This window comes from Typopeltis vanoorti, chromosome 22, assembly GCF_054136105.1.
Source record: "Typopeltis vanoorti isolate ZY-2024b chromosome 22, IOZ_Tvanoo_1.0, whole genome shotgun sequence".
Classification (NCBI taxonomy): Eukaryota; Metazoa; Arthropoda; class Arachnida; order Uropygi; family Thelyphonidae; genus Typopeltis; species Typopeltis vanoorti.
Window position 1 is genome coordinate 54,330,251 of NC_143570.1, and position 17,472 is coordinate 54,347,722.

Here is a 17,472-nt window from a genome sequence, read left to right on the forward strand (position 1 = left end):
TACTTCCCCTACTCATCACTGGTGATCGAATAAAGCAAATCCATATCCAATAAGAGAAGAAATATAAACTCAAATTTCGCTTTCCTATACGGAAAATTTAAACTTTTGGATAATTCGTGGTGTTATTATTATTTATTTTTCAAGTTTTTATTAACAGTTTTAATTCCCAATTTTCTTTTTTAAATCATTGGAAAACAAATTGATTTTCCGAATAATCGTGTATAAATACATCTCAGACAATGATTTCATAATCACATTAGAAATATCTAGATCTCAGTTTTTGCGTAATATACAGTTTCTTATTTTTTAACAAATTATTGGTTATTGAAAATATTTTAAACCAAAAAATAATAACTAAGCAAATTCCTATTCGTTTAGCTCTTATCTCCCTCCAAGAACCCTTTTAAATAAGAATGAATAAGAGAATAGAGAAATACTGTATACTCTATCATAACATTATGGATAATTTCTTGCATTGCACATTGGATGTGAAATAGCCAAAAAAGATAAGCCGTTCGACTGCTTAAATATACTGTGTTTCTTATACTACAAACCCCACGTTAGCTTCAGTGATAAAGCATATCAAGAATAAAATCTCTCAGATTCCTAGTTCCCACAATCTAGAAAAAAAGGGTAAGACCACCGGTTTTAAATCTGACCTAGAAAGTGAATATTTTAAAGGCCGAAGGCCACTGCCAAAGTTCTGCCAGCACTATTACCAGAAAACAAAACTGTCCTATAGGCATCCTACCCACTCTAACTCCTGAACAAGACCAATGCAAATTACCACCTCCTCTGTCAGGAACAGTGTCACGCATGGCCACCGTACTTTTTCACCAGAAAGGCGCCGAAGACTCTTAAGTAATCTAGATACCAAAAGAATCCTGGTAGTGATAGTAAACCAACAATTGTACTTAAAACTTGTGCTGAGGATCGACAAACAATTCCATATTGTCTCTTTTATACGACACTGGCGACAATCAAAATACAGAAATTAAGCCTATTGTTGCACATTTAAAAAGACGCATAAAAGACTATAAGCAAACTATCAGCGCACTGCTCCGAGCTTAATCCATTCTCAATAATGGTAAAATAATTTCATTAATAGTGAACGTCTTTACCACCCGGGAATCCACAAGTTAATAGGTAACTAACAAGAAGAATTCCGTACTTCAACATCTACTGCGAATTTCTTAGCTTTTTGAATTCATATAGAAAGATTTGGTAAAATTTCTGCAGTCGCTACTGGTATTTCCAGAACAGATCTAATCTGGCGCAGATGCCTGCCGAATAAAAATGCGGTCCTGTGGTCTTCATTCCATTCTTTGTAACTTGGTGTCCAATATTATCTCTCTGACCACTTATTCATTGTGGATATATTCCTCCCTTAAGATATTCTTACCAGTGTAAGAATACATGCAAGCCGTATTCTTTCATATACTCTGTTTCTCTTTTACATAAATGTTCTCTCACTCGAGTAAAATTATACCAATGATTTTGTTGATGATAGCATCCTGCTCATCTGATATTTGTAGGACTCAAAAATGTTTTTCTTTCCACAAAATAAATTTCAATTTATCTTTAAGAATAACAAATTCTCAGAAAAGCTCAGATTACTCTTTTTGGCGGTTTGTTTTACCTTTTTAAGGCGATATCTCTTTCTTCAGGAAAGATGAGGCAGATGCTGATTCGACACAAGCAAACAACCTAACGGTCGACATTAGAATTCCTCGGGTTTTTCATGCAAGAAGAATATACGCTATTAACAGAAATAAAACATAAGCCTTTGTTAAGCATGTATTTTATTTCTGTTAATAGCGTATTAGTTCTGTTAATAGTTTTATTTCTGCATTTGGAATTATGCACCCCCCCCCCCCCCACTTAAGAAACTCAATGATTATATCCAGAAGCTAATTCATTAAACGATGACCGTCTTCCACAGACTTATTTCAGCAGCTATACTCATTTCACAGACAGTTTGTATCAGCATTGTATTTTATAGATATATTTCCATGAGCACTGTTTCCAGTAAATTGGTATCGATCTTTTTTTTCCCCCTTTTTCTCTAAGCCTGCTGATGCTTTTCGATTTTTTTCAATGCACTGCTGTTAATCGTGCTATTGCAAGACTAGCAGCAGTGCCGAACATTCCTTTGCAGTCCAACTGTAAATCCATCAAACGGCTTCTCCTCCATTGTCATACGATTGTTTATTTAAAAAAAAATTAACAGATTCCTACTTTTGTTATAACCTCTTGCTCATACACAGTGTTGATCTGCCAACAGGTTTTACAGTATTTCATGCGGGAGATTGATATAAAAATTTTCTCTATTCTCTTAGTCTTCTCGCCAAGTGGTGTACAAGCATTACAATTCCAAAGAGAACATCGACAAGTTTCTTCTTTTTTCTTGTAACACCTTTCACCAGATGTATTATTGTGTAATTAGGTCTGCAATCTGATAAGTGTAGAACTGATGTAAAAATGTTATTTTTGGCTTAATTATCATAAAGGTTTAGAAAATTAATCAGAGTTTAAAAAATATCCCGACTTCTACATCGCTAGTGCCACATTATCATGGTGATTAAATTCCTATATTTTAATCTCTAAACAACGGATCACTAAATGGAGAGAAAAATTAAACAACTAATTAAAAATTAAACAATTTAATTCAGAAAACAGAAATATGTTCTTCGAATTAAATGTTCGTGTAGAGCTTTCTCTGAATCTCTAGCAGAACATTTAAAAATTACCTAATTAAAAGTACTTTTGTTTCGTCACCAGCATATAATTATGAACATTTTTATTTAGTGAAAACGCCTTTTCTAATACTATGATGTTGATGGATTGATGAAGGACAGGTGACAAAATCACAAATCGTTACAATGGAGATTGTTAATTGATTCTTGTAAGTTCCTTATATAATCATCATTTGATTCATACATGAATCACGTATAGGCTTAAAACGATATTTGAAAATGCTAAAGCATAAGCCAATGACCATTATAAAAGAGCACAGAGAAGGAGATGATCGAATCATGAAATTTAAGAAAAATATTTTAAGAGTGTAATCTGCTATAAACATGTTTGTAATTACTGGAAAGAGACAATCCTTTCAAAGTGAGAGAAAATGCGAGTACGGGGCACGAAAGCTATTTACTCTCTCGTTTCAAAAGTTAAAAGAAAGAAATAGCTGTGCGCGCGCGCGCGTGCGCGCGCGTGTGTGTGTGTGTGTGTGTGTGTGTGTGTGCGTGCGTCAAACGAGAATATCTGGTGAGAAGCAGACATAATTATGGACCTGTGGGTTCAGTACGTAGGCAGAACTATCATCATTCGCAGATCAAACTCCATTTCTACGAAAAGCAAATTTGCAGGTTATTTTTACTCTGAATGACTTTTCTAAACTTTCATCATTGAAGAAGTTGTACAGCGAACATGGGTCATAAAGCTCCTCTGTGCTTATTCGTTCAGCTGCATGTTCTATGAGTAACGACCAGGAGTCGAGATATACCTTCAGGGGTCCATTACGAGGAATAGCGTCATCATCCTCTTGAGCGTAAACGTATTGCTGTCCCAGCAAGACCGGTACTAACATTTCTTTCTGTTCCCTTTTCTTTTTTCTCTCTACGATCAACGCGAAATGTTTCCCTCATTTAAAGGTTTATAACAGTGAACTTCTGTATTTAAACACCGTACAGTAAACAACTTTATCAAAATGGAGATTACGGACAAAAAGTCATCTTCCTAAAATTTTACTACACTGAAATATTTCATTTCTTAACCTGCGATAAGAGGGAAAATGACTAAAGTGTAATTGTGCTATTTTATGGCCTGAGATGTGTGCCGAGATATTTAGCAAGGTTTGCGAAACTTAAGATGTCTTTTTCTCATGCAACTGCTGAAAATGTGAGCAATAATTACAAGAGAAACACTGCCAAATTTTCCCCTGAAGTAAAATATTAATTTTATTTCCTTGTAGACTTTTCTGCAGTTGAGTCTAAGCTTTCTTTTCTCCCTTTTCGTGCAGCGAATACTAATATTAGATTTTTTTATGGCAACAGCACCCACGAATGGTTTGAAACCCATCACCGTTCAGTGACGTGCTAGATAGACTAAGGATTAGATAATATGGGAATCCTTTCCAAAGACCGAAATACTTTTCAAGCCCTTCAGTTATCAAGTTAGTGGGCTCATATCATAATTTAGCAGTTAGGCAGGTACAGTCGTAGAATGATGGCCTTCGAAAGGATTATTTTAAATTGTTTCTTGTCTCTTTCTCTCTGAATTTACAAACTGGAAGCATTTGAATTGTTTATTCACATTTTTTTCTTTTTTCAAATTATTGTTTCCTAATCGATCGGTAGTAGCATATCGCATGCATTTCATCATGAAATTAGTGTTAAAATGGATTGTTTAGAATTAAATGTCCAATCAAAGCGTCCGAGTATCGGTGTTATTTTTGACAATTTGCGTGTGTTTTCGGGCTGGTTTGTCTTCTTTGTGGAGAGCAAATATTTAAGACAGAAAAAAAGACCCACCATTGTGTGAGTCCGACAAAACTGAAAATTATCTCAAAGAAGGTTCACGTCCTTAATAGGATTTAAACCTGTCTTTTTTATCCGATGTAGGTATGTCGTTTCGACTACACCTGAGAAATTAGAAAAAAATCTACTTGTGTTTTTAAATTACTTAGGGATAGGAGGCAATATAATCAAATAATTTGGTACCTCGAGCCAAAAATCCCGCAAAACGTGTTTAGCTCGAGGCACCATATTATTGTTATTCGAGGAATAATTTATCTCTTTAGTTTTGTTCATCAGAAAGGATATAAATTAAATTTCGGATAACAATCCATTTTGATATTGCTGCGTATATATAATTTTTAAAAAGAAGTAGTTCAACTTACCATAATTTGCAATTAGCGTCCTGATTTTCCTGAAATGTCATGAAGGATATTTAAATATTTAGCTACTATAAGTTTTTTATTTAATAATTTCCAAATGAAATTACAAATCCAGAACTTATTTTAGGTAAATACTTTAATATGATATTTCAGGAAAATCAAGAAGTCGTTCTTATTTTTTATATCACTCTCATCCTACTGATGGGAGAAATTAGCACGATGTCATCCAGTGATCTGTATTGGGCCATTAAATTTCACATACGTATGATACGTATTGCAATTACAAATTATTGAGAAACAAGGAAATCTAAAAGTAATGCAAATACATCTACATGGTCTTTGATTTATTTAGATCTTCCTACATTGAAACTACTGTAAGGTGAAATGGCAGTCGTCTAATAGCAATGCAAAAAGAAGCTCAGTCGATGTGCATAAACAACAGACTATAATAAATACGATAACACCATATATTGTTGTACGATAACAACATACACTATATTCACTAATTCCTTTACATATGCGTCATGTATGCATATGGAAGTGGGAATCAAATAGGATATCTTTATGGGATAGTTTCAGTTTTTTTTTTTTTGACACTTCACAACAAAGATTGCAAACCTTAGCTTATTAGTACATCGTGGGTAGATTTATTGACACGAAAGGTACGACTTTTGTTGGCTAATGCTACGTTTACAATTGAAATAGCAGAGACGTACCGAAACTTTATCATCAAAAGACATGCCAAGTGAGTACTGCAATTCTCGCGTTTTTTAGATTCTTATGAAGCGTTCAAAACACGAGATTAGTAGCTACGCAACATGTAGCGGAGAGCCTACCACTCATAATCTAAGTTAGAGCTGAAGTGGTTTCTAGCCCTAATAGCTAGAGTGTTCAAAACTAAATACGAGAAAAATCTTCCTAAAAGTTAGGCAATATCAAGCAGAAAAATGTAGGTAAACATCAGAATGAGGAATTGGACAATGAAACGTATTTGTGCTTATAGTCCTTCAGAGAGGAAGAAGGAACTAAGGAAGAAGTGGAAAGATTTTTCCGAGGCATAAGAGAATGCTGCTAACACAAAGAAAAAGGAAAAAGGTTGGGCCTTCTTGGAGATCTAAACCGCAAAGTAGGAAATTATCACCATATATAGAGAAATGTTCGGGGAAAATTTGGAGAAAAGAGCAAACTTAAAATTATAATGGTAAGTACTTGCTGGATTTCTGTTCAGGACGTGGACTAGTTATTACTGACACTATGTTCTAACATGAAGATGTCCGCAAATTTACATGGAGAGAAGATGAAAGAAAGAAAAGTCACACTGACTACGTTTTCAGTGGTGGCGATTTCTTCATTCTGGTTTAGGACACACGAGAATACAGGGAATTTGAAATCGATAGTGATTGCCATTTAGTGTTGGACAGGATAAAACTGAACATAATATTGGGAAGAAAACTGAAGTGTGTAAGAATGTTTTTTTAAAAAAACCACAGTTGAGCAGCTTTCAGAGGTGAACTATAGACTTAAATATACAACTATTATTCAGGGAAAAAAATTAAAAAGTGTGAAAACAAGAACCAAAACTTGGAGATTCAGTGGCAAACCTTGAAAAAACATTTACCGCTTCAGGCAGAGAGGCATTTGATGAGGTCGTTTGCAATGACAGAAAATTCAGAACTCCATAGTGAATTCGAAGGTTAAAGAGACAGTCAAGGAAAAGATGAAGCTTACTAAAAGTTTCTGGTGAGTCAGCATATGCCCTGAGAGAATACAGGGAAAAATGCGAGAAAGCAAAGCATTGCGTAAAGCTAACTAAACAAAAACCCATAGCAGGACTTTGATAAGTACATAGAAAATAAATCTCAGAATGTGGAAAAATATTCCTGAAGCTACTGAAAAATCACAACTATGATTCCTTTTACAGAATGCTGTAAAAGGAATCATAGCTGATAAATATTACATGAAAACTGAAGATAAAGAAATTCTTGATGTCTGTAGTAATTAGTGTGAAGGATTAATAAATGAAATCAGGAGTGACATCGTAGTAATAGAAAACATCGAAGTGGAATGCAATCAGGAGTACATATCAATACCTGAGGTAGCAAAAGCCATCAATGCTTGAATATGGAGGTATAAGAGTTTTACAGTGGCTACACTGCATAATTCAGAATATTTGGTCAGAGATCGCATTCCAGATTATTGGAATAGATTGGAACAAGCATATTCGAGAAGTGGCTAAGACTAAGAGGCTAATTGTGAAAGGAGAGCCTCCGTAGCTCAGTCGGAATAGACAAAGCCCTTTAGTCGGAAAGACCTGGATTCGATTCCCATCTATGATATGAGGAACCTTTATCTGGTCTCTTTCGCCTAAAGGTGAGATAGCAGGTAAACCCTCCCTCCCCACGTAGCTCTCCTACGGGAGGAGGGAGGGTTTTTTCCCGGAAATAAATAATATTATTATTATTATCAATTATTATCAGGAGTTTCGTCCCTAAGAATAGGAAAACCGCCTCCATGAACACACACAGATCTACAGCATAAAATATATACTAAATCCCTCATTAGGAGAGCTCAGCTTTACTTGTTAACTTGTCGCGTCTTGCATACATATCTTAATACATTCGATGATTTGATTGATCATTCAATAAGGATTCAATTATGATTCCGACTGGCAATCATTGGACTCTCTCGGCAAATATGTAATGTGCAAGAACATAGCTAGCAACAAAGGTTTTTATTGGAGTATTGGCATTGGAATTTAAGCTGTCGGGTTGATTGAAATCCTGAAGATAAAATCTAGAATTGAACTCAAAAAAGAATTTCATTTAAAACTACGTGCATTTTCATGGAGTGCGGAGTACACTTGGATTTGTTTGTAACTATTAGCATTTCACAATGTAAACCATTTACTTTCACTACATAGATAACAAGGAATTAAAGTGTAGCGATATCAGAACTGGGAGGGGAAGGAAAGAATTTTATAAGACAAGCAAAGATGAACTAGATCTCAATATAATATTATTAAATAAGATAACCTGGTTACAGAGATGGGGTGTAATTGATTTAGATCATGAAAGAATATTCATGATAATGCTAATGCAGATAGGCAGAAGTCCTTGCAGTATGACATGGCGCATTGTCATGCTGAAAGGAAAGAGGCGTGAATCGGTTCCATAAAACTACAAGAATACATGAAGCCGTGCATTATGCAGAAGTGCTACATGCATGTCAGTATTTATCCTTTCAGGCATTGCAACTAAAGGTCACAGGCGATAGTGCAAGAAACAAATCCAGACCATTACTCCTCGGTCAGCAAACTTCATAGAAGGGATTATTTAAACAACCAAAGGTCATTCGCTACATCCACATGCGGCCATCATCTGAAAACGGGCATAGGATAATTCATTTAATATCGCGGACTTCCACCACTCCAGTATAAATCATCCTGATTAGTCACGATGATCTTTCCATCAGTATAGATGGTCAAATGTGGTGGATGCCTAGGTAGCGCCTGTTACTCGTGTACGTAATCCCTATCGTGAAGTGCCTACTGTAAGGAAAACCAAGACTCTGGCGTCTACTTGAAGAACAATAAATCCTGCCAAAATTCATTTCCGCAACAGCATCCTTTAGAAGCGTATGGTGTCAGCAAAAATATATGAAGCTTCTAAGATCTGGACTCTCTAAAGCTCCTAAGATCTGGACTCTTTAAGATATTCTCTTTAATTCAGATGTAATTAATATTGTTTTACTCTTTAATATTTTGTTGGTGAAATAATGGGGAAATTACTTTGTAGTTTTGCTTCTTTTTTCAAACACTAGCTCGTGGCTGCTTTCTCGAAGAGCAGGTGTCGCAAATCGGAGATACCCCATGTTGAAAATCGACATCTGTCTGCTCCTAGACTAGCTGGGGATAATCTGCTCTGTCTGTTGGTAGTCTGTTGATCTCTGGCTGGAGTTTGCATGCAGTGCTGGACCAAAAAGAAAAACATACTTTCCGAGTGGAGGAAAAACACCACCTATAAATGAAACTGGCATTTCGTGTTTTTTTCTAACAGATTTTTCTAACCGACGGGCAAAACGGCGCGACGTTCTGATGAGTAAAGTGAGGATGTCTGGTGAATAAAACAAAACAAAAGTAAATTATGGTAAGAAGGCAAATGAATAAATTTATATAGAATAAGAGAGAAATTAGTTAAAACACTAAATTAGCTGTATACAACACAGTATTCAAATCAATTTTAATTTATGGATTGTAGAGCTGGGTCAGAAGTAAAATACTTGACCAAACACTATAGACTGCAGATATGAGAGTCCTGAGAATAGGGGGCGTGAACAGATGGCATCTATGACAATTTCATATTAAAAACGAGGATATTAGGAAAGACATTGTCAGCATCCAGGAATGCGTTAACAGAGCTAATCTTAGGTGGTATGGTCACTTAAACAGAATGGGCGAGGAAAGATTAGCAAAACATTTGTTCTCTGGCAGGTTGGCAGGAAAAAGACCTAGAGCATGGGATCAAGATATAGGTGAATCAGAGAAAGACCAAGATATAGGTGACACAATAAAAAGTGCCTTAGAAGATAGAAATATAAGATCTGATAATGTTGGAGTCTTGCCAGGTAACAGATTGATTTGGAGGAAAATTGTAGATAGAAAGTTAGTAATGATGTAAATTTTTCATGTAGTATTACCATATCCTGTACACCCTTTGAGGGTACAGGTCAGGAATTTGATGATGATGATGAAACCAATACAGAGTAACCATAACAGCCAAAATAAAACGGATTTTCTAATTATCAATATTATTATTATTATCAAAAAAAAATTATAACATAGTTTATAACTTTTTAAAATGTTTTATACATAGAAATGTATACACACACACACTTCTGTGTGACTTCGAAGTTTTGAGTCGGTTGATGGCAGTAATTTTTCTCCTTTTTTAAACTTCTCATAGATATATTTTAAAAGGCTATGCGACAAAGAAAAATATAAATAAATAATGAAATCTTCAGATAAATAAATATTAGTTTTGCAAGCTGCTGTAGCGGACTGCTTGGATAGCGCTTCCGCTCTTCAATCAATAGATCGTGGGTTTCATTTCCACTGTGGAAAAGAAAGATGTCGCGTGAAAAAAGTTTAATGTTATCTTTATAGAGTACCTCCGCAATGATTAGTCGTGGTCTACCCTGAGAGCAAATGTACGATAAGTTTACAACCTTTCGTTCATAGGATTGACAATAAAGAGAAAAATACAATCATATATTGATTTGATGAGTTTCCAGACTCTATGGGGGTCCTGTACTGTCAAGTGTCATCTCCATCCAGGAGTGGCTATTTTTGATCACTACATGGGATCCATAATATCCAGTGGAAGGATAAGACGGTGATGCTCTAATCTCTTCCATCTTGCAGTCAATATCCGACGTATGTAGATCTGTGTGTTCACGGGACGGTTTGCCTGTTTTGAAGGGCGAAACACTCGAGTTTACCTTGAGGGAAAAAACCCTCCACCCAGTATGAGTCCCGCTAACTCATCATTTGATTGAAAACACCTGATAAATGTTCCTCTCGTCATAGATGGAATTTGAGCCCGAGTCTTTCCAACAAAAGGACTCCATCGAAAACACTGAGCTACGGGGGCTCTTCCATACAGGTAAATGTGCAATGATATCGCTTTACGTTCACAGCTAACAGGTCCAACAGTTAGTTGAACGTGTTTTCTTACTTAACTAATAGTTAACAAATTTTTGTTAGTGACTAGTTAGCAAGATTTATTGGTTCTTTTAACTAGTTAGGGTCAATTTTACAATTTATTCTTTACTAACTACTTACAATGGCATGTAAAAAATTCCCTTTGCGATATAAACAAAAATATTTCAAACTTTCTTCGCTTCTCATCCATAAAATAAATCTTATCTATTGCAATGCTCTCTCTCTCTCTCTCTCTCTCTCTCTCTGTGTGTGTGTGTGTGTGTGTGTGTGTGTGTGTGTGTGTGTGTGTGTGTGTGTGTGTGTGTGTGTGTGTGTGTGTGTGTGTGTGTGTGTGTGTGTGTGTGTGTGTGTGTGTGTGTGTGTGTGTGTGTGTGCGTGCGTGCGTGCGTGCGTGTGTGTTTCGTGAGTGATAAATATAAATTAGGAATTCACTGATAATCCAGAAAAAGGTTTACGTCATTGTGTATTTCTCGATAATTCTCGAGGGAATAAAATACATGTTCATTATAAAATGATATATCAAAAACAAATAACTGCATCTGAAAACTGAATAATCAGGTGGACAAGTAATGTGAATGAATTCATTATCCGAGAATTGCTATTATGTACGTCCGTTTTATCTTCAGTTTTATCACAAAACTCGACTATAAGATAACATAATTTGTCCATTCATTAATGCACTATTTATCTTGAATACCCATGACGCTTTAAGTAATCATCTTTTTAAAATGCAGCATATTCACAGAGAATGTAGTTAATTATTACAACGTACGGCTAAATCGAAAATGACACTATCTATTCTGTAACCAAAAGAGTAATACAGTTGTTTCTTTGCAATAGCATCAAACATCGGGAAGGCTAATTTAATATGCAATACACATATAACACGTGTTTGCGTTCTCATCGCTACAGCGAGCGACGTCAGGCTTGTCATTTAGCATACTCCATTAGCAAACAATAGATATTTTACACTACTGCAGACATTGTTGTCAGAAGATCATTGTATTCAAAGATCCCATTGTTACAAAACAAAAGTCCATTGTTAGATTTAAAAAAAATTGAGATATTTCATAACAAATAGTTGGAGAGAGTAATTTAAAGCAAACAATTTTTCCTGGATGAAGTTTACACAAAGTTATAGATACATTCAGCTCCTAAGTAAAAATAGTGTTGTGCTAATGTTGGGTTTTAAAGATGTAAACGGCAGTGAAACAGATTCAAGGAGACAAACAAACAGGATAAAAGATAGAAGGTTAGTTGATGAATTCAATAATCACTTCGTCAAAATAAGTGGGAAGAATCTCCTAAAGAATATTAAACATCACAATAGTCAGCTTACACTTCTGAATGATATCATTACCCGATGTACCTTTTCCCCGCACGAGAGCGATTAAAATTTCAGGATAAGTTGATATTAATGTCTACCTTGTCAAGGAATGGCAGATAATTGTAAGAAAACCCTCACTTAACATTTTAAACTTATCGCTGATGATCTCTCCCTCTCTCTCTCTCTCTCTCTCTCTCTCTCTCTCTCTCTCTCTCTCTCTCTCACACACACACACACACACACACACACACACACACACACACACACACACACACTGAATTAGCTAAAACATAGCATTAACGCATTATCAGATAATAGTGACAGAGGCTCCGTAGCTCAGTAGGTTTCGAAAATGCCCTTTTACTGAAAAGATCTTGATTTGAATCCCGTCTTGGACTTTATCAAGGCTTTGCACCGGAAGATGAGTTAGCCTATCTCATACCGAGGTGACCGGTTTTACTCTCCCAGAAATGCAGGTAGGTTTAAATTCCATAAAAACAGGCAAACTGGTCAGAAGAACACGCCAAACTTATACACATGCAGATAGGATTTAAGTTATTATCATCATTTTCATGAACCATGGACTCACTGCCCGTTGGTGTCCGATGCCTCCTTCACTATCTTCTTCCACCTTTCTTAGTCCAGTGCACGGTGTCGCAGTCTCTGTATACCTATTCCACATCAGTCCTTTATATCGTCTATCCATTCTCTGTATGGTCTACCTCTTCTATTTAAATCATCCGGTAAGCTCCACTTGGTTTCGACTACCACCATGGATATGGATGTTAGTGAATGACTAGGTTGGAGATGAACTTCATCGCCCTGTAGGATCATAGCTTTTCTTAGTGAAGCTTAAAGTGGCTTGAAAAAGTTTGTTTGATCTGCAAAGCTAGATTTCCAGATTTTCTAACTCTTAATCTACTCGCAGCCAATGATAATGTACGAAATGGCTTTGCTGTTGACGAGCTTTTGTTGGTCCGTTTATATCTTGCGCAAGATCTAATTGATTTGCACCGTATCTTCGCCAATCTAGGACATTGTTCATTCTGAAGAAGGAAGATGCATTCCACCTCTCATTACCGCCCAGTTGCAGTTACTCTAAAATACCAAACATAAATGTCTTTATCTTTTCATAAATGTCCGGTCCTCACTCATTCTACAGATGTGTCCAAATAATTGCATCTTCCGTTTTATAATCTTTTGCATTAGATTCTCTTTTGGTTGTATCTTCCGATAGAGCTCTTCATTTGTGATTTTCTGTACCCATCCTATTCTTAGACTCTTCCTGTAACAAGTTCTTTCAAATGCCAAAATTCTTTTTCTTGATTCCTTATTTATTACCCATGTTTCAGATCCATACAGTACAGTGCTAAAGATGCATATTTCCAGTACTTTTAGTTTTGTTTGCAGGCTGATTACTTTACTTTTCCAGATGTTATCCATGGCTTTCAGATTTGTTCTTCCCTTTGTAATCCTGATCTTTATTTCTTTTTTACAGTCCAAATCATACGCCATTTTACTTCCCAGATGTCAGATCATATTATAGGATTAAGTGCCCTATAATATATATTAGCAGGGGTCAAGATAACACCAATCAGTGGTAATGGAATGAAAGATGAAAAGTTGGTTCGATGTTGGCTGTAAAAGAATGTTCACAGCTGTTGTTCGTGTTACTGATTTTACAAAAAAATAGGGGACATGGATGACAGTTCTGCAGAAGATTGTCCATGAAAATATCCAAAGAAGAGACACAATGCGAAAATCTAGCCACCGTCTGTGAGACAATGGCTGGAAAAAAGTTGTATAAGAGGGGTTGTCAATTAACCGAACTGCCATTTCTGAATAGAATCAAGAATTTTTAAAGAGGTCTGAGATGCACAACGCAGATATCAGATCAGTATTCCAAAGTAGTTAAGTAGAGTTAGTTAGACTTAATGCACGAAGTCTTAGAGGCAACAAGACATAATTCTGAAGAAGAAAGAAAAAATGTCTTTAAGACATTTTTTTCTTTCTATTTCAGAATTATGTCTTGATCTACTTCAGAGAGAGAGAGAGACTGGGGATGTCTCATAATGAGAGGGGGGCGACGTTCCCGAGAGAAAAGATGAAAGAATGAAGATCACAAAAACAAAATGTGTACCTATAAACTCCGAAACGAAACGTGTAACACCAACTTCTATATTCAAATACTCTTAGATAATTCGAAGAATAGAACAAATTCAAACTGTAACCGCATGGAAATAGAAAATGTCAATTCATAAAATATTCCGGATTAAAGCATGATTGTAATTAAGTTGTAAATCTCATAATAGTGTATACTCATAAACTTTAGATAATAAAAATTTTATATTTTGTCACTCCACAATAAGGAATTAAATACTGGAGACATAGAGTACTGCACCTCACCTTCGTATTTTTCATTCAAGAATTGTAAAAAAAAAAAAAAAAATGTTAGAGGTGTCTGTATTTATTGCGACTCACAATACTCTAGTATTAATTTTAGTTATGGTCTGCATTACTTTGAACAGAAACTTAATTTTACAGTTTAAGGAAATATACACTGTTTGGAAAAACATCAACACACACCATAGTGTGAGGAGCCAACAGACATGGCACCCACCATAAGATGCAGGACCTCGATCGCTGCGATGACTGCAACAATCCTACGGGAAATACTTTCTATAACCATACGATAGCAATCAATGGTAATTTTGGACGATGCTTACTGTAGACATGTAATGAGTTCCTTGATTGTTGTGGAGCAGTCGTCTCTTGACCTCACTCAACGCTCCAGTTCATTCCACATATTTTCAGTAGGATGGGGATTAGGGCTCTGTGGAGGCCAGTCATGTGTGATGATGTTCATGTTCGTAAAGCAACCAGTTATACACTAGTAGCAGCCTTATGACACAGTGTATTGTCTTAATGAAAGAGACAATGGTGAGTTCCGTAGAACCACACACGGAAGCATTGCATTTTCTCCAAAATGTTAAGATACGTGTCGGAGTTCAAGGTTCGTGGCACCACAAACAGATATCCGATTTCAAACAATTTAAAACAGATCCATACTATCACACCGCCACCTCGGAATTTCATATTTAGTTACGCACTCTGATAAGAGACGTTCTCCTGGTATCCGCCACACCCACACCCACACCGTCCGTCTTCTCAGTAGAGGGTATTGCATGATTCGACGCTGCATGTTGGTTCTATTAATGCGGGGCTTGCATATTGGGTCCTACCATGGAAACCCATGTTGTGAGCCTCGGTTCTGAATGTTTTTGTGCAAATTCGCGTTTTAGGAACTCCGCATGTCGGCCGACGAATGGTGGTTTTTACATATTATCCTTCGTAGCACTCTACAGTCACGTTCAGTGACTGTGGTGAGTTGTCCACTGCGGGTAGCACTTCCAGTTGACCCCCTGTGCTTACATCTCAGTATGATATCACTGATTGTTGACCTGAGATCACCCAATTTGTCAACACTTTGCCGAACAGATAGGCCTGCAACATGGCATCCTATCATTGAAATCCCGTCAGTTCCCCTCTAGCTGCCATTTCATCCTGACATAATTGCACTTACTTGTTACATGCATGATGTGTCTGTTGACTTCTTTCCAAGCACAAGACCACAACTAATACTGGAATGTTGCGAGGCGCAATAAATATACCGTGCTGAACATGCTATACCTCTTAGATATTTACATGTTTATTGGCTATCACTATTCTTAAAAACTATAATTCCTTTGTGAACATCAAAAAGATACTTAAGAGACAACTCATAAAATGTGCAGTCCGCAAAATTTACCGAAAGTACAGACAACTCCGTGGAGCAGTTAGAAGAATGATGACTCATTAGATTGGAAAGGCTATTTTGTAGGAATTCAGTGGAAGAGAAACATTTTCTAGGAGGATTACACTTTCAAATAGAAATCTACAACTGTGTCCTTACACAATTGTAGATTTCTATTTGAACACATTGGACATCTTTCTTATTGCCTGAAATACTTAACATTAATCTCCACGCAGTTTTCATCAATATACCAATCTCTCGACAAAGAAACCAATTCTCTACTCATTATCTTAGTTTCACTCGTTCATTTAATGATGTTTCATGATGATCTCAACCTCCTATTTCTTTCCTCCTATTTTCTCATCGAAATTTCCTACCTCTCTCTTTCCATAATGCCATAACATTTCAGCATCCAGTATCCGATTGTCATATTAATTTTCTTTGTTACATAAAATTGTTTTGATTTCCATTCCGATGTTGTTGTTTTTATTTTTACACTAGTTTGATTAAATTCCTGGGCAAGATAAGTAATTTATTTAACAGATTTCAAGAGACTTTTTTGTCTTTCAGAGGATATGTTACATCTAATGCTGTTATGTCGTCTTGCATTAATTTTTATATCTCACTCAGTTTGTTTTATTGTTTTTATTTTCATTTATTTTCAACGCTTTTTCATTGTCTTCATTAACTGTTTTACTTAATTTTTAGCGCTACTTCATTATATTTCATTATGTGTTGTTTAATAAAGTGTAATCTGGCAATCTTCTGTTTATTCATTAATGGTCCGATAATTTTAATCTCTTTCTTAGTTCCTACTGTTTTGCTGACGAGTGCTTGGGAGCAGATGTCGCCGAGATAATAACAATATTCTGCCTAGACGAACTCTTTGTTTTGCATACAACCAGTCATATTTCTCCATTAACTATTATATTTCTCGATTAACTATTATAAAGTTTTGTATTATCTTGCATAATTTATCATCAATTACAGTTCGAAAATAGTCAATATTATTTTTTCATGATTCATCGTCTTAATTAAATCAGATTAATCTCCAAATAGTCTATATAGTCTATAATTTTTTTCCTGATTAATCTCCAAATAGTCTAAAATTTTCTCGTTATTAACTTAGAAATAGTCTGTGTCATTTTTTTCATGATTATAATCCAAATAGTGAGTATTAGTTTTTATGATTAATCCAAATATATAAATTAAAGATACGGGTGATATTTTCTTGTAAATAAATTTCTTTGATGTGAGGAATGTTACGAAAGAAATCACTAAATCACTTGGGAAATAATTTTTGTTATTGTTTTTGTTGAATATATACCAAATCAAAACAGCTAGCAATCTCAGTTCACTGTACAAGAACACTTCGTGTATTCATTTCATTTCCTGATTACAAAAAAAGGGTCAATTCGGCAATAAATTCCACTAAAACATCCCTTTAAACTAACGAGATCCTAACAATAAATAAATCGTCTAACGCTTTGTTATCCTCAGTAGGAGGATATCTTTTAGTCCTAAGTTTAGGAACTTGGTGAGAAACCTTCTCTATCCTTTGCTCTCATCAACACTCACGGTATCGATGATTTTAAAATGACTCGATAATTTGAAATTTATAAATTGTAACACTTGTTAAAATTGGTTAAAACTCGAGTTTAGGGAAGAATCAAAACCCTACTTTCCTGTGACAGAGATTTAGTTACTCGGAAAATCGCTAAAAAAAGTGGGCT